Source organism: Lissotriton vulgaris, chromosome 10, assembly GCF_964263255.1.
Source record: "Lissotriton vulgaris chromosome 10, aLisVul1.2, whole genome shotgun sequence".
In the NCBI taxonomy this organism is placed as follows: Eukaryota; Metazoa; Chordata; class Amphibia; order Caudata; family Salamandridae; genus Lissotriton; species Lissotriton vulgaris.
In genome coordinates this window covers 811,629,047-811,651,861 of record NC_141698.1, presented here as the reverse complement: position 1 = coordinate 811,651,861, position 22,815 = coordinate 811,629,047, and positions in this window count along the sequence as shown.

The following is a 22,815-nucleotide window of genomic DNA, read 5'->3' as shown; positions in this document are numbered from 1 at the left end:
GATAAGGTCATAGCAACAGGCTGGTGAAGGAATCCGAGGATATATTCTAGACTTACTCAGCTTCAGTACTATTTCTTGTAGTATTAGCCAATGTCAAAGAAATCCTACGCAAGTACAAGTTATACTATAAATACTTTACCATTTGTTAGGCTACATTGTGGCACTGTTGTAGTCTAGTGTACTGTCACCTGCTATATTCTCTATCGTACCGTTGTAATGCTACAGTAAGGACAAACCAGGTTTCATTTTCTTTTTTTCCATAGGCATGCAACTGCCACTGTGTCACACCACTAGTACCACCGCAGTGAGGACATTTCATCCGCCCTGGATTACCAACCTTATTCGCTGTTTCCCGTGGAGCCAGCCCTGGGCCTAGCCCTACTTTCAAACACAAAGTACAGGTAAGATAAGCGTTTGGTTGGAGGTAGTATAATGGAGTATTAGGAGAGACGAGAGATTGACGGTAGTACTACTAAAGTCCTAGGACTATTCAGGAAAACAAACTTACTGTTAAACCCCCACCCACCAGACTCAAAAGCAGTAAAAAACAGGTATGCTCAGATAAAGTTTGAAAAAGTATATTTATATCCCTAACAAAATAATCTCCTGCAAGACCCTCCCTAACCCCAACGGTTGTCCTTTAAAAGTCCCAAACCCAACTCCCGATTCCCACCCCCCAAAAGTCTCTAAAAAAGGGGCAAGGGACACTATGGGTGGATGCTGTTTACTTTTTGGGCCAGGGCATCAAACTCCTCGCGGAGCAAGGCGTGCTCTAAGCGGAGCCCCTCCAACACGTTGGTAAAGTGGTGGAGCTCCTGCTGAAGGCGGGACACCCTCAGGGTACTGCGGCGCAGGCGTGCCTTGCAGTTGCAATGGCTGTGAGAGGCAGCTGTTGTCCTTGCTGCTCGGCGTTGGCGTTTGGCTTTGGCAGCCCGGCTCGGTCTGGCTGGAGCCCTGTGCTGGGTGGCAGCCCGTGGGGGCACGGAGGCCGATGCAGCCAACATTGTTGTCGTGGTCGACTGCGCACTTTCGTCGTCCTCCAGGGCCACCAGCCGCCGATATTCAGCAACAGTGGCATCGATCCTCCGTTGCCGGGCCGCTCTAGCCAGCTCCTTCCTCCTTGTTGGTTTGGAAGGAGCATCTATATGAAGAAAGAAAGACATAGTCTGTAACCAATGCTCTTTAAGATTAACTCAATCTTTCAGCAGAAATTTGTGTTACAGTACAACTAGCAACTTGCAAGCGCATTACATAACTATTGAGGCCAGTATCTATCTAACCTCCCACTTCTTCATCCTTGCTCTAACATTAGTGGGAGTTTAAGGAACAAATTCTACGAGCACTATGGACTTCCATTGGAGTCGACTATGAAAGTACACCAGTCTTATTCTTCTTCTTGTCTCTTGTTTAGGAAAATTGGTACGTTATCTTCTGCAAGCCGGCATAATGCCAGCGCCGTGAACTTGCACCCGAGAAAAAGAGACGCACGCCTTGATGAGTGACCTAGACTTGCGTTACTGTACCGGTCCAGTACATGCAGGTGGTGAAGCTCTTACTTTTCTATTACGGGTGGCACTGAGAATACTCTGTTACAAGGGCTACTGCTTAATTAATTTAACTTTCACCCTACAGTGCAAATGAGTACTAGAAATGGAAAATGAAGAAGATAAATAATCTGATTATCTATCACTTCACATGGGATGTTTTTGCTTACATATGGGATGACTTTAGGTGCTTTGCTTTTTATTGAGTGACCAGTGATACATCCACACATGAATGACTGAGTACTACTAAACTTATTAAGAGAGGTAGGGAGTGGCCACCGTAATAACCGGATCTATGCTGTGCTTGCAATACAAACTACTGCTACTATTGATGTTAGTATTTGGACAAAATTACTATTTCTTTTCCTTGCCTTTCCTACACTGGAACGGACGTGCGGGTGCAGTGTTACATGCTCTTCAAAGTTACACTTAGTTTATCCACTGACCGTCTACTCTCTCTAGATCATGGGTACTCACAAACTTTCTCTCGGGGGCTAAATTTACAGTGTAGTTTGTGGCCGAGGGCCGCACTGGTGGGGGCGGAGTCAGAGGGGGCGGGGCTAAAGCAAAACAAAAACTTGTGACCATGAGGTTGCACACAGGTCCCTGCAGCAGATGCCTTCATCCACTGAGCCACCAGACCCAGCATTTACATACATCTCTCTCCCTCCTGCTCTCCCTCCTGCCCTCCCTCTCCATCTCTCTCTCCCTTCTGCCCTCCCTCTCCCTCCCCCTCTGTCATCTCACTGTGTGTGTGTCTGTCTGTGTCAGCCTTCAGCCCGGGCTGAGGCAGCTTCCTCAACACGCACACACAGACAGCCACACCAAAGTACTTAACAGGTCTTTGAAAGACCATTAACATATTATTGAGGCTTTGTTTGTTGTAGCGCCCCTGCATCTCCACCCTGACAATCACTGCTCGCCCGGCCCAACAGAGCAGAGGCTTTGTTCTATTTCACCTCTTTGTGACCCTGCATCTCCACTCTGCTCTGTGGGGGCCGGGGGAGCAGTGATTGTCAGAGTGGAGATGCAGGGGTGCTAACAGGTGAAATACAACAAAGCCTCTGCTCTGTGGGGGCCGGGGGAGCAGTGATTGTCTGCAAGGTCTGCGCACCACCAAGCAAGGCTTGCCGGGCCGCCACCGGCCCGCGGGCCGTACTATGAGTACCCCTGCTCTAGATACACATATGCTATCTAAGAGTCAGATAGTAGCATGATCCAGGCATCCATCTATTCAAAGTATATGGACATATACAGTTTCTGTGTCACCCACCCAGGCTGTTGTCCTTCCACCCATCATTGCTTCATCATTCACCCAGCCATGCATCTCATATTCTTTCCTTCCCAGCCACGTCTTCAATCTCAATAAGTAAGGAATATATAAGAGCTTACCTCTGCCCGCCACCACCACCGTCTCAACTCTCACAGCCGGCACTACAGCCGCTGCCCCCCCCCCCCTGAAGAAGTGCCCTCCGCCTCCGTGTCGAGCACCACCACCTCCGCGCTGGCCCCGCCACCAGATGTTCCACCTACAAAGTACATTTAAGAATGTTAGAATAAACCACTCACTAGTATTTGGTCTAGGAATGAAGACATGTGAAAACAATGTAATTTGTGACTGTCTACTCTAAAGTAAAAAAAAATGTCCCTTTTTCCAGGGAAGGGTGTTGTCTTGCTGCACTTTTTGGCACAACTAATGAAGGCTGGCTTTTTAACACGCACCATTTTTCTCCACACAGACAGAAGATGGACTTCTAACAACAAGATCAAGTTGAAACCAGGTGAGAGCTCGGCTCGACCACAAGAAATGTCTTCAATTAATCGTCAGCACTAACCACTTTTCCATTATCAGTTAAACGTTTAGTTTTATTATGACTTCATTTTAATAAATGTGTTTACTTTTAATAAAGCTTTTAAACTTAAATAGACTCTGTGTTTTTTGGTCCAGACTAGAGTGGCTGAGCGAAAGGTTTTGCAATTTTTGCAAGCATGAGTCCATGCCTCTGACACTTCTTGACTCTGACTCCCTACTCTTGAGCTGCGTTGGATAATCATCATTGGGGATCAATCATCGATGAATTCGGGAGGTAAATGACTGTGCCACACTATGTAGTCAGTCAGTAAGGACATTGGGGGTTCAAAGTCTGTTATCACAGAGGTATGTGGAAACTCTAACAGCGCCTATTATAATTGATAAGCAATGCACTATTTATTGTCCATAGTTCTGTTTCTGCAGAAGAACTGTCCCCGCAACAGTAGTGGTATGGATTGTCCTCCTATCCAAACCAAAAGGTAGTATCTTATTCTTTCTGGGTGGTCATTCACATTTTATAGTTGGGAAATTTCAAAGCAGATAGAACACTTCAAAAGACATTATGGACAATCCCAGAGGACTGCACTAAGTTGATAGAGCTATTGCTGACTAGAATGGGAGTTTCGCCAACCGTGCAATCTTAGTTAGCTACACAGACAGACAAATAAGAATAATCTAGTAATACCACAGGGAGTCATAGTAGAGGCAGGATAAGAATTTAGATACAGTCTACAAGAAGATCAACGACGATTTAAAAAAAATCAAATGAGGAACGCTAGGAAAAATGGGTACTAGTCTAAAATGAAAACTTACTGGGGCCAGCAAAGGAGCCCTCGCCTGCCCGATCCTGGCCCTGTTCAACAGCATCCACCGGCGCCTGCTGCTCCTGTGTCCCCCCGCCCCTGGGGGGAGCTGACGTACAACATGAAAGAAAGAACAGAAAACATGGATGATTGTTGCTTGTCAATGTCAACCAAATCAAACATTTCAAAACAACAATAACAAAATATTTCCGCAAAATTATATTGATTAGGGTTAGTTTTCATTGATTTGTGGACCTGCGACTTCGAAAGTCACGTAATAGGTATGGGCGAATTTTGCGAATCTCGCGTTGGCGAATTTTGCGGATTTGCGAACTCGCAATCCGCAAAATCCGCGAATTCCCGCGAATTTGCGGATTTTTTTTTTATGTTCGCACGGGTTTCTGCAAGTTCGCGAGGGTTTTGTACAATTTCGCAAATTGCGAAATTGTACAAAACGCGTGCGAACTTGCAGAAACCCGTGCGAACACAATGTGCCCAGTAGGTCAGAGAAAGATCAGTTCAGCAGATGAAGAGAAAGAAGCTCGGGTATTGCGCTCGTGAAAGTCAAGGATGCAAAGCCTATCCAGCATCACAGCTGATTTTCCACGGTAGATTTGGGAAGAAGGCACACCTGTCCAGCCTCGACGACGCTCACGATTGTTTTTGGGCTAATGAATGAGTCACTGAATTTGAGCATCAACTAGTTCGAGCGACCATGTGTGTGTTACTATGCAATCGCCCCGAAGGGCGCAGGGGTCCCTTGAGTGAGCTGCAGACCTGTGCCCAGCCATGCAACTATTTTACAATGGCGCCAGCAAGCTGCCAGCGCCGTTGTAAAATAGTTACAAAGTTAGCTTGCACAGGAAGCACTGAGATAAAATAAAGCAGCACCTGCTTCGTTTTATCTAGTAGTTCCTGTGCAAGCTAACTTTGTAACTATTTTACAACGGCGCTGGCAGCTTGCTGGCGCCATTGTAAAATAGTTGCATGAGTTGGGGTTCAACTTTTGAACCCGTTACGTTCGCGGATTTTTTTTGCGGATTTTGCGGGAAATCCGCAAAATTCGCGGATTGCGGATTTCCCAAAAATCCGCAAAATCCGCGAGCGTAACGGATTTCCCGCTCCTCTCTACGTAACTCACTAAACAAAGTACTGAAAGGTTCACCTAGGACTGGCAGGCAGCAGTCCGCAGGTAAGACGCAAAGTGACAGACATTGTGATTTCAGTCAGATCAGTGACAACACTAACAGTTGCCTGCTACATAACCAGTCATTTAAATAGTCAAACTATCAATCCACCGCCACTATTTTTCTTATTGTCAGGGGTACAAAGGAAGGGGCAGATTTAAGCCCCTTGCGGCTCTTTTGCTCCATTCTTGCGTGACTTTTGTGAGGCAGCAGCTGAACAAAAGAGGCGCCATGGTGCGGCGTATAATATTATAACAACGTGACGCATTTGGGAGATGCATCCCGTTATAAAGCCCTGCGCCATCAGGGGGCGTTCCGGCGCAAGGGAGGGCATTCCTGCGCTGGAACACATCCTAAAAGTGGCTGAGGGAAATCTACAAAATTTCAATCAGTCACCTTTAGGACAATGATGCGTCACACAAACCCTGCACCTGCTTGAAGCAGACGTACGGCTTGACCCAGCATTGGGGAGATAGGGTACCCCAGAGCATTGCTGGAGATGCGCCATCGTTGCGACGCAACTCCAGCAGTAAAGCTTCGGTGACGTTTTGGGCCCATGGTGCGCCACATTGCAAATACGGTGCACCATGTTTGGTGGTGGTAGCGGGCCGCACAATTACTGGCGCATCCCTGCTACTTTGCAGGGATGCAACGGTAATTGCAATTCTGCCCCTTAGGGGCATACTTACTTACGCGTTCTGGCGCATCTCCAGAGATGCGCCAGATCAAATGCGTCACGCAAAACTACCCTTGCGACACGGCAGATGCGCCTCATTTACAATGGGGCGCGCCCTGGCGCAAGAGTAGGCACTTGCGTGACGCATCTCGTCATGTAAGAGCGGCGCATCGCTGGAGTCACGTCGCCAACGCAATGCAACTCCAGTAATGCTCAGGGCCACCCAATACTTGACATGCTGTGTCAGTCCTTACGCCTGCTTCAAGCAGGCATAAGGAATTGAATTGACGTAGCAGCGTTGCAGAAGTGCCTGCGTTAAATCTTGTAGATTTCACGCCAGCACTTTTGCGAGGCGCACAGCCGCCGGACCGCCCACCCTGCATACTAGGAACGCACCCATTGTGGCGCAGGCCCATGGCTTTATAACGTGACGCATCTCCCTAGATGCGTCACGCTGTAAATGACTCGCAGGGATGCGCCACGTTTACGCCGCTGTTGCGTCACGCAAGGCAACGTAAACGTGGCGCAAGGGGCTTGTAAATGTAATCTGCCCCCTAGTGTCTAGCATTACGCAGTTCTGTAAAGTACACTCATACATAATAGTTACTCAGGCCAATGAGACCACAAAATAGAAAACAAATAAGCATAGTAGCAACGCCACTGAGAAGGAGAGCAGTGCACCTGAAATGCACAGAAGATTTTGAAATATAATTTAACTACAATGTAATCGTCAGCAGCATTATTGGCTTGCTCCATGTAAAAAACAAATATTTGCAATACAACAACACAGAGCAGGAGAAAACATAGTAGTGAGTGATGAAATAGCTACTACTACTCACCAAGCCCGGGGATCTCCAAGCCGAGCTGGTCCAGCAGGTCGCGCTCCCGGTCCAGGAGGTCCGTCCAGCGGTGGGTGGCCTGGCTGTAGGTGCGCTGGACCCCGGAGAGTTGGGACATGGCCCAGCACACCTTCTGCCACCGCTTCCGGCGCTCCCGGATGTTGTAGCCGGCCGCGATCCTGCCGCCTCCCGCGATGGTCCTGGGCAGGCGGCGCTGAACGAAGAAGACCAGCGTGCCCACTTCCTCCGGGCTGAAGATCTCCCGTCGCGTCACCTGCTCCCCCCTCAATCGCCCGCATGCTGTCCTGACACGGGGTCCAGGACTCCTCCTCCCCGCCGCCGCTGCGGCCCTCAAGTGCCTGGGCAGCTTCACGGCGCCTGGCTTCACCATGGTCTGGGCAGGTAAGGTAGGAAGTAGAAAATTAAGAAGGAATAGGATAGGGAAGAAAAAAAGAAAAGAGTTTAAAAAAGTAGTTTAAAAGTAAACAAAAATAGCAGAAAAGACAAAAATATACAGCTAGGAAAAGAGAGGGATAGATAAGAAGCAAAATCGTTCGAAAAAAACTGAAAACAAGCAAAGGATGGCAAAGATAGCAAGAGGAAAAACACCATGCCCAGACACAGGAAATGAATGAAAAACAAGATGGCCGCCCGATCACGTGCGCGAAAGTAAGTTCGCACGCGATTTTCCTCGCGATCTTGCGTGAACTTGTACTCGCAATGCGCTCACTTCGCGAGATTATACATAGCGGGCGGAAACGGAAATACGTCACGCAAACAAAATGGCCGCGTCCGTACTCGACCTTGGGGTAAATTTGCGTGTTGCGCTGCAAGCGGCTCGCGAATACTGCAAAAAACATCGCGAAATAACACACTGCAAAAAAATATAAAGCTCATTCGCACGAATTGGCGGCTTCCACGGTCGGTTTCGCACGACGCCGAGCATCGCGAATAGCGCGAAATTACCGAAAAATAATTTTTGCAAAAGCAAAACCAATGAGCAGATGCAAAAGGTCAATCTCATGATTTGTAACCATTCCCTGTAGTGCTTCCTGAGGGGGCCCTCCAGAATTTGGTTGCCTACTTGCAACTATTGTGTGACCCTGCTCTGACCCTTACTGTATGCCACAAAGGTCCTGATTTACAGCTAAGGGAGCAGACAAGCAGGTGCCAGGCTGAAACTTCAAATTCAGTGACACATTAATTAGCCCCTAATTCAATATTGTCAGTTGGGGCAGGGCAGGTGTTGTTTACTAATTTTGCAAAGCTTAAAGCACTTAGCAGGTGCAAAAGTTCAAGCACATCATTAATCAGGAAGCACTAAGGAAGCAGGTGCCAGCTAAAATTATGTGACACATTAATCAGCCCCAAATTCATTCAGGTCACTTGAGGCAGGGAAGGTGTGCTATGGTTTGCCACAATAATGTACACTGGTCAACCAGTGGGTGCTGTGATGAAGCAGAGGGTGCCATGGGTGAGCCAGAGGGTAGCATGGGTGAACCAGAGAGTGGCAGTGGTGACAGAGGGTGGCAGTGATGAAGAAACAGGCTGGACACGTACAAACAACAAGTTCGCGAAACGTGCAACCCGATAAGTAAGTTCGCGTTTGCAAAATTGCACAAAAATCCTCGCGAACTGGTGCGGACAGGTTCTAAAAAATAAATCCGCAAATCCGCGGCAATCCGCGGATTTTGCGGATTGCGAGTTCGCAAATTCGCAAAATTCGCGAACGCCAGATTCGCAAAATTCGCCCATGCTTATTTCCACGGTCAACACAACATTCAAACTCCCTGCTTCTGCACTGTACAGACCGCTTAAAGTAACTCCACAGGGTTCCTAGTGTACCCTCTTATGCAATGTTTCTCTTTTTTCCCCCCACTCCTTTAAACTGAGTCACAAAATGGCTGCCAACACTTCCTAGTTTCAACCGTTCACAGCCAATGAGCCGCAAGCTCATGCTTGTAACTCCTCTGCCAATCAGATGTCAGAATTCTCAAATGTCAATATCTGTAAAATTTGATATTTCTCAAAAACTACTGAACGGATTTGCCCCATTTAAACAAATGCGTGCTTTCTGGCCCAAGACCTTTCTCCCTGCTAAATTTGGCGTAATTCCTTTTAGCAGTTTGACCTGTAGCCTTGTCTAAAGTTTCCTATGGAAATTACATGGAGAAAACATGTTTTGGGACCCCCCTTTTTTCTCAGCCCCCCCTTTGACCTATCACCCCTTAACTTTGAAGATAGGAGCTCTAAAAAGTTTTGCAAACATTGGTCAAACAACGCCAAAGTTATAATCACGTGCAAAAATGATTTTCCTATGGAAACGTGGTCCTAACTATAACTACCTACTGGCGACCTCCGGTAGGTAATATGTTACCTACTTGTGGTTGCCAGTAGGTAGTTATAGTTACGACCTAGATTCCATAGGAAATGCATTTTTTGTTTTCCCAATAACTTTGGCGCCGGTTGACGAATCTTTGTGAAATTTTTGAAACTTGTGGCCCGTTCCGGTCAGCTCTTATCCCTAAAGTTTCGGGGTGAATTGTCGAGCAGGGTCAGAGAAAAAAGGGGGTCCCAAAACGTGTTTTTCCATGTTATTTTCCTTAGGAAACTTTAGACGCAGCTTTGTGGCGCTTACTGGAGGTACCTGGTGGGCTTGTTGGACCCCAGGGACCCTCAGGATTCAAGGGGACTTAATCTCCCAACTTAAAACGTGCTACTGGCGCGTTTTGCACAGTGGTGAAGGGAGGGGGCAGGGCCCGGGATGACATGTGTGTGAACACACCTTGTGGCATGTTTTAAGTTAGGCAATTAGTTCCCCTTCAGCCCTGAGGGCCCCTGGGGGCGACCTAGCCCACCAGGTGCCTCCAGTAAGCACCACTGGCCCGCATTACAGAGAAGTGGCCCCCCTCCCCTTTTTACACCTCTCTACAACGACGCTCTGTGGCGCCTAATGGAGGTACCTGGTGGGCTAGTTGGACCCCATGGACCCTCAGGATTCAAGGGGACCTAATCCCCCAACTTACAACACGCCAGGGGGGCGCGATTACAGAGTAGTGGAGAAAGAGGCATGGCCTTTGTCTACCTTCCCCAATTCCAATGCGTGGGGCTTACTGAAGGTAAAAGGTTGGTTAGTTGGCCCCTAAAGGACCCCCAGCAGTGAAGGGGACTTCAATCCCCATCAAAGAGCGTGCCAGGTAGTGCGTTTGTAGAGTGGTGGGCAAAATGAGCATGGCCTGGTACGAGTACTTACCAATGCTGCTGTGTGGGACTGACTGGAGGTAATAGTTTGGGAAGTTGGCCCTAAGGATGTCCTAGGGGCCAACTACCCCTCTTGTTACCTCCAGTAAGTCACACACAGTGGGATTGCTAAGATTTCTTCAGAGGCCATGGCCCCCTTTCTCTACCACTCTGAAAACGTACCACGTGACAGCCTAAGGGATGGAGGATGAAGTCCAATTTAGTCCTGAGGGAGTTTGGGGGCCAAGAATCCCTCCTGGTACCTCCTGTAAGTCCTACGCGGCGGAATTCCTGAGCATTGGTTGTAAGCCCAGCACCCTTTCTCCACCACTCTGCAAACGCGACTACTCGTTAAAGTAGCATATTTCTGCTCTTCTGACTTAGAGGTAGTTTTAATCCCCCCGCCCTATTATGTACTAGGGCCTTACAGAGGAGGTCATGCTAATCACAAGGGTACCCCAACGCATAGTGTTCCCTAGTGTATGTAGGTGTTTTCACTGTATTCTTAGTGTCTTTTAGCATAACACTGGCTCTAGGCCTGGTTAGTCAGAGTCAGTTAACACCAGTACCCGTCTGAAAAAGTTGTGGGCACAGGATGATTTTGCAACAAGGCCTCTTTATGGTCCTCTGTTGGTTCTTTCTGCACATGTCTTGCTTCTTCCTGCACTTTTCTTCGTCCTTGTGGACTTCTGTTTCTTCTTTCTGAATTTCTTTTGCTTCTTTCTGTGCGTTTCTTCTTCTTTCTTCACATGTCCTACCTCTGTAGGCATAGTTAGAAACTAGCATTTAAAAAACCTTAGAAATTCACTTAAAAACGGTAGGTTTCAGGCACGTCATAGTTAGAAATTAGCATTTAAAAAATCTTTGAAGTTCACTGAAAAAAACCATAGGTTTCAGGCACGTTATAGATAGAAATTAGCATTTAAAAAACCTTTGAAATTCCCTGAAAAAACCAAAGGTTTCAGAATGTTATAGTTAGAAATTAGCTTTTAAAAAACCTTAGAAATTCACTGAAAAAACCTTAGGTTTCAGGGGCGTTATAGTTAGTTGGACATTTCACTCGTACAAAACCAGTGAAATTCTCCCGTAACTCGCGCGCCCGCAATGCACTGCTGATGATGTCACATATTACATCACTCATGACATGGTCAGTGACATCACTCATGACATCACTGATGACATCTTAAATGACATCACTGATGACATCATCCTTGTGATATAGTGGCAGACCTCCTCTTACTCCTAATATATGCTTTGATACACACACCCAAAAATACAAGCTAACATTTTCAAAACAATGGACATACCAATACCAGTTACAATATACCCATTCAGTAATTCCAAGATCTACACACACATCCACTCATTCACCAACAGTCCTATACAGTCACTCATACATGTACTCACTCATCATATGTACTCATACACCTATACATACTGTTACACACTCATCCATAGAGTTACTCACACAAATGGTCACAAATGCAAAGAAAGTATCAAACATCCATTTACTCGCATATACAGTTATACACACACCACCCATCTTCTACAAAAAACGTACACATACTTACTCTCTTAAACAATCACTTACAGAAGCACATACATATTTATACAGGAACTCTTCCAATCTCTCACTCTCACATATAGGAACATAAAGGGTCATTCACGAGGCCTATGTCACCGCTCATTAAGATCTATGGAGGAAAGGTTTTATCAGCAGTCCTATATGGCTGGGCGGGGCTCTGATCAAGGAACATAAAGGGTCATTCACGAGGCCTATGTCGCCGCTCATTAAGATCTATGGAGGAAAGGTTTTATCAGCAGTCCTATATGGTGCGGAGCTTTGGGGTGGAAGTAATTTGGACTCGCTAAAACATGCCCAAAATAAATTTTTAAGAATGGCTACAGGTCTGCCTCAGTCAACACCATTAATCCCCCTTCTTTACGACCTGGGGTGCCACACGGTGGAGGATCAAGCAAGACTTCGCCCACTAACATTCTGGCGCCGTCTGTGGACGACGCCAGAACTCCATCATTATGCAGAAGCCTGCCTGGAGGTAAAAAATAGCTCTGGCGCCACAAAAATTGGATGGTTTAGAGACCTTAAGGCCACCTTATTTACTTTGGGTTTTGGCGACTTGTGGTCCTCGTCCGAGTCAGCCAATTTCCCATCAAAAAATGAACTTAAAAAATGTTATTGGGAATGGGTGACTCATAACATGTACTCAAAAATGAGCTCGAGCAGTCTCACTGGACTGTTTATTGTACATAAGGACACTCCCAAGTTAGAAGGGTACTGGGACACTATTACAAAACCTTTGGACCGCAAACTATATTTTCAATTTAGATGCGGTTCACTTCCCATAGGGGACTTTACTAAAAAGTGGGGAACAGATAGATCGGGGTTTTGTCCTAAGTGTCATGGCACTGGGGAAAGCCTGAATCACTTTTTGTACGTGTGCCCACTATACTCAGCCCCCAGAGCCAAATGGCTAAAACCAGTATGTAGACACCTAGGCACCAGATCGGCTGTGGAAGCATTGAGATTGTTAAAAACTAACCTGGATCCGCTTATTGTTGTGGGGGTTGCTAAGTTTCTCGGGTGGGCCTGGGTGCTTAGAAGCAGGCTTATTAAAAATAACCAAGTGGTGATTGCCTAAATATCGTGTATTCTATGGATGTATGGTCGTGCTCGACCCCCTTTTAAAGTTTTGTATAGTTCCACAAGAAGCTTATTAGATGTCAATGATTTAATACTTGTTTTAAATGTTTTATGTGTTTATACTGTATTTTATGTCTTTTATGATGAACTAATCGAATAAAGACTTCTTGAACTTGAACACCAATACTCAAATATACTAGTTTAAAACATATGTAGTTACTCATAAATACACTATTGAGACAGTCATTCACTCACCAACACACCCATACACACACTCATCCACCCATACAGACCTGCACACATGCTGTCTTCAACACATACAAACAGTGAGCCACTCATTCATGCATCTATGCACTAAGTAATGTTGTGAATGTATCTAGGACCCTAATTAAATATTCCTGATTCATGCCCTTATGCGGTTATGATAAATCATGTCCTAATGAAGGCATACAAATTGTTTCCTTGGAACTTGATCTGCAACAAAAAACCTTTCTGTCAGTAAAAATGTCAGACAGTGAGGATGAAAGGGAAAAAGTTAGACTAGCAGCTCAACTCCTAGCGGAGGACACAGTCATCCAAAATACAGAACCGGATGCAATACTCATCCCGGTCAATATAAGAAAAAACATAACTATAAAACTTATAGAAAATGGGGTATCACCGAGAGGTGGTACAGTTGTATTTATGGTAGGGGCACATGAGTATCGGCAGACAGAGGTATTCTATTCCTGGATAACTTTTCCAGCAGCACATACTGTGACACGTGAGTTCCACTATTATAAAGTAGCAGAATCTCCAGATGAAAACTCTCCTTTCGAGGAAATTGAAATTCCACTAACATACCAAGAGCACCTGCTCTTATTTAATGGCGCCCTAAAACATCAAAATCACATTACCAGGCTCGGTCCACTAGGTAGACCAGGAGCCACGTGGCTGGTTCTAGCCAGCTACACACCACACCCAGACATTGAAGGAATGTCAGATGGAGAACATTTGGTTCAACTAAAACAATTAATTAAAATTCATAGACAATTGGTCCAATATGTCATGCGGACTTCAACAGTCCAAACTACATTTAAAATTCCACAAAACACCCCTCATCAGGGGAATACAAATAAAATTACACCACAGAATATTCAATCATGTCTTGGTAAAACAACTGCAAAACGGGAACAAATTCCCTACTGGTTAGCTCAAAAAATCACTCAGATAGAGGCAGTGTTTCCTGATACTACCCCTCACTAAAAACACAGAATTCTGACTATCTGTCTCCTAATGGGGATCGCACCACATGTGGAAGACTGTGACACTTGGGGCACGGTCTTTGCTTCTATCTACACAAAAACACATGGTGTTCCGTCAATGGTGATTATACCAGATGTACTAAGACAGATTCAAAACGAATACGGTACAGAACCTGCTTTAACTCTGGGTATGAAATTACTGAAAGACTTCAAACAGGTCTCGGCTATATTATTAGCCAACATTAAAGGAGAAGCAGCATGTGTGGCAATCCGCCAAAAATTGAAGGAAACAGATATAACAGACCAACCTTTTGAGCTTGCTAAAATAATTGAAAAATGCTATGAAGAATTAGGCAGAGATAGTTTGGGTGGTAAACCAGTAAACCCCAACTAATTGAAAATCCTGAAAAAACCTTCATTAAAAACAATCTCAATTCTCAAAAGAAGAAATGGGAAGGTAATAAACAAACTACTCCCAGAGAAAAACAATTTCAGTCCAGGGGAAGGTCTCCCCAACGGAGAAATAGGTCTCCAGGAGGAGGGGACAAGTCTCCCCAAAGGGAGCCCTCTGAAAAAAGATATAACCTTAGAGATAGGGATAAACTAAGAAAACCTGACAGATATCAAGATATTGATACACCTCCCTCTCGATCTTTTCAGACTTCCTCACAGAAATTGGAAAGAAGAGAATGATCAGAACACAAGGAAGAGCACGTCAAGTCCAAAGACAAAGAACCTGCTCATCAAAGTAAAAAATCACAATTTCCCAGAAAGAAGGTAGCAAGTATTAAAATTAAACATGCCGAGAATCCTGAGGACACAACTGAAAAATGGAGAGTGGGCCCAGACAATGCTAGACAGCGCAGCTGAAGTGACCATAGCTCGCAAGATCCAGATGAATCTTCTGGAGACAGTGGACACAAATGAATACATTCAGGTGGAACCTGCAGACACGAGAGTTAGCGTGCCCCATAAACTATATGAAATAACACTATGTATAGAGGGAGATAAAACTAGGAAAATAAAAGGCCTCTTTTGGGAGAATCTTTCTAAAGGCAATGATATCCTGTTAGCTGAAAAAGACTGGCCACCAGAGTTTGTCAGGGAGTGCCTCATGGTGAAGAAATGATTATGCCTGCCTTCTCAAATCATATCCCAATTCATAAAAAATGCACATTTGCAAGAAAATGGGCAGTGGTTCTCCTCACCACAAAATCCAATTAAAAAATCAACCTACTGCACAAAGGCAGTGCCCAGTTAAACAAGAAGCTAAAAAGCAAGTCAGGGAGATCTTAGATCAACTTGAATATCAGGGGGTGATTGAAACATGTACCTCACAAATGAACAATCCTTTGTTTCCTGTCTCCAAGCCAGACAATTCATATTGTCTAGTTTTGGACTACAGACATTTAAACTCCTGCTGTAAAACTTTTGCAGTCAAAACTCTCACAGTGCAGCACTAATGAATAACATCCTGCGCAAAAAATATAAAACGACATTAGATATCTCTAATGGATTCTTCTGTCAAAACATTGCACCTGAAAGCAGGTATTTGACCGCTTTCTCAATAATGGGGGCGCAAAAACAATTTTGCCGACTCCCACAGGGATTCAAGAATAGCCCAGGATTATTCTCAGCAAGGGTAACAGAATTACTACAAATGTATGATGATGAGGCATTATCCTATGTCAATGACATCTATCTTACAGACGATGACCTGGAGACTCACTTGAAAAGAGAGAACACCGTAATGCTTGGGTTTGCATCTGAAGGTTACAAATTCAACTTTAAAAAGTCAAGAATAGCCCATTTAACTGTCCTATTTTTAGGATATGAATTATCAAGTGAAGGCAAAAGCCTAGGAGACAATTTCTTAGAGAAATGTGCAGTACTCCAAGCACCTAAAACGCTGAAGAATTTACAATCAATACTAGGTTTCCTGAATTTCGGAAGAACACACATTCTAAATTATGCAGAGAGGGTTAAACCGCTCTACGAATTAATAAAACCTGATTTCAAGTCAAATAATTGAACTCAAAAACACACAGAAATTTTGAGATCATTACAACACGCGCAAACGAACGCAATCTGGTAATCCGAAACATCCCAGGAAGATGCAGATTCACATACCTGACCTCCAATGAGGGAGAAACGGTACCTATAGCTTACAAATCACATTTGTACACACAGGCTGAAATGAAATTCAGTTCTACAGAAAAAAATCTGACAGCGGTTCAAACTGCTGTAGCAAAAGAAAGAGCCCTCGCACAAGGTAAAGGTATAATAATAGTTACACCTGTACCTGCTTTAGAAGCAGTAACAAGAGCAAGCATCCCAAATGCTAAGGCACTACATCCATGATGGATACAGTGGGTTAATTCTCTTGTTGCACCAGACGTAGTATACGAATTTGATCCTAATTTAAAAACACAAGGATTTCTCCTATATGAATATGAATATCCTCTGCCGACCGAAATCCTGCCTCTTGAACAGTACACCTGTGTAATCTACACAGACAGATTTGCACAACATTTTGTTGTGGAAAAGCAAATTTACAACAAAGCGTGCGCGATTGTTAAAGGTTGTTGGCGCTTAGGTAAATTCAGACTAATAGTCACTAAAACCGAATCATTCAGAATCTGTACAGCTCAGCGAGCTGAAATAAGATCTCTAAAGATGGCGCTTGAAGATGTCGATCGCGAATTCCCCACACTAATACTGTGCGATTTACATTACTGCGTCCAATCTTACAATAAGAACATGCAGACCTGGATTCAAAACGGTTACAAAGGTGACACAGGTGCCACAATAAAGCATAAAAAGCTTTGGGAACAAGTAGTTCTTTTTGCAGAAAGAACTTCAAAAGACTCACGTGATACATACACTGAGTCATCGATGTGATGGCGTTCACGTTGCAGGGAAATCATTGGCTGATAGAGCCACAGGTTCAGCTGGTCAACCGGTTTCCGTAGCCACTAAAAATCGTTCTGAAAAACACATAGATGGAGAAACCATGCTGACGGTAAAAGCCTCATTAAAAGGCGACTATGCGCTATTACCCCTCAACTATCCACTCAATAATACATACATAATTGATGCGAACTCCGTTCCGTTTGCTCGAATCCTTGGAGTGGGGGATAGAGTAATTCGAAACACGAACTGGTGAATCTTCTTGATACAAGAAGCACACACGGGATTGGGTCTGAGGCACCAAGAGATCCTGAAATCTCTGATAGAATTACAATTACAATACTGGTGGCCAGGAAAGAGCGTAGAAATATACAATTTTGCAATAAATTTTGAGGACTGCAACAGAGATCGCAGTTGTGAACCGGACCAGGCACCAGCCCAGACACCACTATTAGACAGCATCAGGCTATCTATGCTCAGACGTCCGACCGGACAAATGCGATCCCATAATGATTAAGACTAGATTCATTAAGGATGTGGCCCCAGCACTCGGCTGACGCCAGAACTGTTATAAAAGATTTGCGAGTCTTTATCGGCACATAAGCAATTGGCATGCTACATTCTGACCATGGTCCTGCGTTTAGCTCTCGAGCTTACAAAGAGGCCATGAGCAGCATGGGCATTGAATTGCGGTACTCTTCTCCCTTCCATCCTGAGGGAAATGCGGTTGTGGAAAGAAAAAACCGTGACATAAAGCAATCTATAACGGCGAGGGTATTAGGTTCGGATGATGGGTGGGTCAAACATCTAACAAGTGTCCAACGTAGTCTTAACAATCTGCCAAAAAATTCTTTAAAGGGTTTCACTCCATACGAACTATTGTTCGGCACTAGAATGGGAATCCAGGACTTAGATTGTCATACGTCAGTGGTAGAAGAAAAAACCTTTGATATCAAAGATTGTTTGGCTGTTTTACAGGACTTGAATGAAACAAGAAAAAGTCTAAGTAACATAAAGTCTAAGCCAACAACCACTGAAGAACCACCTGTCCCAGCAAGACCTGTCTGGATTCAAAAGATTGGGAATCTGGTCAGAGAAAAGATCGCAGTGAAGAAGGAATTTGGGCCTTCTTACAGAAAAGCAGTACCTGTCTTAGCTATCAACGGAACAAGATCAGTAGTACTACCGCCACTTGCTGGTAAAAAGGAAAACAGAATTGTTTCCATTGACCTGGTGAAACCACAATCATGTGGCCAATAATAAGTAGTAGGCTCAGTGGACTCCCAAGAAATAGCAGAAGACCAAATCTTGCTACAATCCAAGAGGTTCAAACTGAAAGACTAATCACTTTCGATAAACCATCAGTAAATAAAAAAGAACTATGCAACAAAGCCATGGAACTGGTACCTCTTGAAACCCAAATTGCAACAGTTCATGAAGAAATACCAGTCTACAACGATGTAGCCTTGGACTATACAAATGCAACAAAAGAGAATGCAAAGATCAATGGAAATCCGGAAGCAATCCCACCAATTGACAAAACTGCATCTGGCTACTTATCAACTTTGAGGATTTTTTCGATGACCCTAGTGAACATGGAGACAAGCCAGCAACAACAAATTTTCAAAATGAAAATTACAGAACTTTTTCATCAACTCTAAGATACATATCTGATTTCCCCTTGGATTGAACTATGGATTGTGTTAGGTGTACTTATCCTTCTACTTTGGCTAATCCTAGTTTTAATTTTGGGAAAATGTATTGATGGAAAATACAGTACAATGGACACAGCAAGTCAGAACATCAACTTGGTCCTGAAATCACACAGATCCTCTCATATAGAGAAAAGAGAACTATCATCAGTCACAGCAAAGCCAATACCTGGTGGTATAGCATGGGACAGAACTGACAATGAAATCTATGGCCTGGTAGAGCTCTTGAAGTCTCCACACCAATTCAAGATTTCATTAAGTGACTTTGTGACACCAAGTTCTTTCTCAGATGATTGGGAATTTGAAGACATTAATAATATGATGTCAAATTTAGAAATGTCAGCCAAATTTACAGAACATGATTATTTACAGGGCACATCGAATTATGAAGAGATGTACTGTTATAACCACTATGGTCATCATTATCTGCATAAGTCGGCGAATCCTAGAAATGTTTTTACGTATAATCAGTGGGAACATTGTCCAACTCCGTGACAAATAAGGTTCCTGAATGACACAATTCAGCAAATAACCTGTCTTGGCTTAGCTAAGATAAAAGATTTAAATAACCTGTCTATACCAAAACCTATGCCTGATAGAAACACCACTACAGATGAGGGGTTAGACGTGTCCTATATTTTAAAACAAAATAGAACAAATCCTGATTGGAAAAAATGGTTGATTTGGCCCATAGACACAAATAACTGTCAAAATAGATTCCTGAACAAAATACAGGGGTTCAAACAGAACAGGCCAGACCCTAGATATTCCCAGAGACAACATCCAGGGATAGTAACAACATATAGTGTAGGAATACTATGCCTTTACTGGCTACAGAAATCCACACTTCCCTAAATAAAGCAACACTTAACTTTACTTAAAGAAGGTGCTGACTTGCGAGATTTCATAATGGGACCTTGCAAACAGCGTCAAAAACGTTTCATATACGCCGGTATATACGCAGCTTACAATGAAGCTTGGAAATTGAAACAAATTGAAACTGCAGAAAAAATACGGGAAATTGACCGTATCAATTTGGAGAAATCACTTTCTGTAGTGGACAATGGGCTAACGACTCTGTCCTCCAGAATCTATTTACTGGACAGCATCGTATCATCTGCTATTGATATAATAGAGAAGGACATGCTAATGTTACAACATGGCCAGTCCCAATTACGTTCTATTGTACAGCTAGGTTGGACGTTACAAAACCTGCGTTCAGGCTATGTGCCATGGCGTTTAATCAACACAACGTCATTGTTTTCAATCTTTAACCTTACTGATAAACAAATCAGTTTGGCACAAAAAGGAGCAGACTATACGATACTGAGCCTTGAAAAACTTGAGAGATTACCATTGACAATGTCAGAAAGACCTGTCATTGAATGGATAATACATGGCACCATTACAATCCCGATTACGACTTTTCAGTTTCAATACTGCCAAAAATATATACCAGCAGGCCTGTATGAAAGGTTGGGTAAAGGATACATCAAATCATCCTGGAATTTACCTTATACACACAAATGTTACAGTGAAGGGAAAAAATAGGTATTTCTTAGTGGTAATGATTGTAAAAAATCACTAAGCAGTGCACTCTTGTGTCAAGGTATTAACTTGCATGGGGCCTGTGAAGGTTCTTCAAACAACCTTTCATGTCATCTTCAGGGCGCCCCTACTACACAGATAGAGCCATTTTTCAGTCAGCTTTCCAACAGTAGCTACGTTTTAATAAGTGCTCACAGCTGCTGTGGCATGGTGCCAGGAAAAGCCTATCTCGTAACTGTGAAGACCAGGGTCATTTGCTGTATGCAAGTATTGTATCCAAACAGCAATCCAGACATGGAGGCGGCAATATGGCCTTATGTTAATATCTCTTCTATTCGAATTGATACTTTAAGCAGAATAAAGTCTATTCTTTTACAGACAACTGTGCCTTTAACCTCGTCCAAAGAGACATATGACCTGCAAGTTGCCAGGATAGCGGCAGAGATACATACCCTATTATCGACAAATTGCCCGGTGCATTTCGTAGAAATGTTAAGTCAAATCTTAAACATGTCAGATACCAGTGGCATCGCACATGTATGTAAGACAATTTTTTCGGGACTGCTAACACCCTTCGAAATAGTTCTTGGCATCTTTTCGAATTTTGTGCATTCGCTCTTCGGTGGCCTGCCTCTTATTTTGGGACTCGTAGCAGGAATTTTATTTTTGTTCCTTCTGCTCCGATATGGCAAGCCAAAACACAGGTAAACCTCTGGCAATGATGGAAGAAACGATCCTAGCAATGCAATATCGAGACCGTATCACTAAGGTCCTCGGATTGGCCCAGCTAAGAGATCTGAATACTACCTGGTTTCTTTCATTCAGACCAATTTGGCAAAATTGCATCTTACCTGTGCTTCGATGTCTGCTATGCGGAGAAGAATGCGTGTTGGACGTTTGTCTTACACTACCATCAGCAGTACCAATGGATATCGATGCTTTGCTTTGTCCAGTAACGACTCATGCAAGGTGTTGTCCACAGCGGCTACCTATTCTGATGACGGCATTCGTTGAGACTTCACCATTACGATTAAGTGGCGGTGAGGTACGAGATGAAAGCGGCACCACACAGGTACAACCTTCTGCGAACATTGCTGATCCTGACATCGATGATGGCAATGCATCGCACATATGCACTATTTCCACCTTTTCGGAGTTGGCCCAACTTTCACCTACTGTTGTAGACACATTTTTTACCGGTCTATCAGAAGTAATGTTCACCCCTATCAACGAGAATAATATTTGAAAAAATGAGCTCACAGCGTTCCCTGAACTCTGAATTCGGCCTTCAGTTTTGATAAACAGAAATCCAAAAAGATAGTGACACTATTTTTTTCTCCCTTCCCGAGAACGAAATTATTTTCCCCTAAATTTCCAAAATATTTACAATTTTTTGCACATGGTACTCTGCTTAAAGTAGAACTATTCTTAGAGAACAGAGGTTCTATTTTTAGAGACTCTAGAGACAATATTTTGAATCAGCCTCCAGCATATGTACAATGTTATATAACTTTGTGATGGAATGGTCTCGACTTTTTTTTCTGTATTCAGAGCCATTTCATAAATGTAATTTTTGCAATTCATTCAGCCTATATTCATATTTGCATTTCCTGAATGATAACTCTGCTTGAAAGCGTACAGTATAATACTCATTTCGTGTATCTATACCATTTCAAATGCATTTCATTGTATTTTGGGGTGGGTTGGAAAACACATGCATACCTATATGTTTATATATTGCTTAGCATTTAGTAATGATGGACATTATACGTGGAGTGGGTGTTGTGAATGTATCTAGGACCCTAATTAAATATTCCTGATTCATGCCCTTATGCGGTTATGATAAATCATGTCCTAATGAAGGCATACGAATCTTACCCATATTCAGCCATAGCCCACGCAGCCCAAATACGGCAAGGCTACTTCCTTAGATTCCTAGAGAGCACAACGAGTTCTTTCGACACACCAAACCTTCAGCAACCTGGGAATTCCCCATGTCTTTGTTTTGATTTGTCATTGAACTCCTGCGAGCACTAAAGGAACAGTCAGTTCTTAGTGACATCTTTTATTGATGTCTTATGTCCAACCTTACGTCAAACACGGCACCTTCCAGGTATAAATATACCAACACTTGCCTTAAGCAAACACACGGTGGTGTGGAGCAGAGCGGCTATCTACTTATCCGAAGCCCAGCTGATGCGAGAGCCGAAGGAAGCCGCCCCTCCCCTTTGACACCCTGGAGAAGCTACCTTTTCTCACGCCGAGAAATCCAGCTCCGGTGTTTTCCAGTCACCCTTGCGGGTTACTGGGAGATCGAGTCCTGAGAAGCGAGATACAAGACCTCCTTCATTCTATAACCAAGGTAAGGAGCTGATTCAAACCTTAAAGAGAATTCTTGATTCAGATTCTTGGCAAAAACCCAACTTAACTTAAAACTGCAACTTACTTACTCCTTCCCACGTATTAGGCTTAGGTCAGGTACACCGGGGTAGGCGTATCTTAGAAGCACCAATTGAGTTCGTTAGTCAATGTTTTTATGTATGTAAATATTTTATCCGTTTTAAAGTATCATATGGCTAAAAACCCATATCAATGCTTTTACAGTATTATTTTATAATACTCCTTTTACTGTACGCA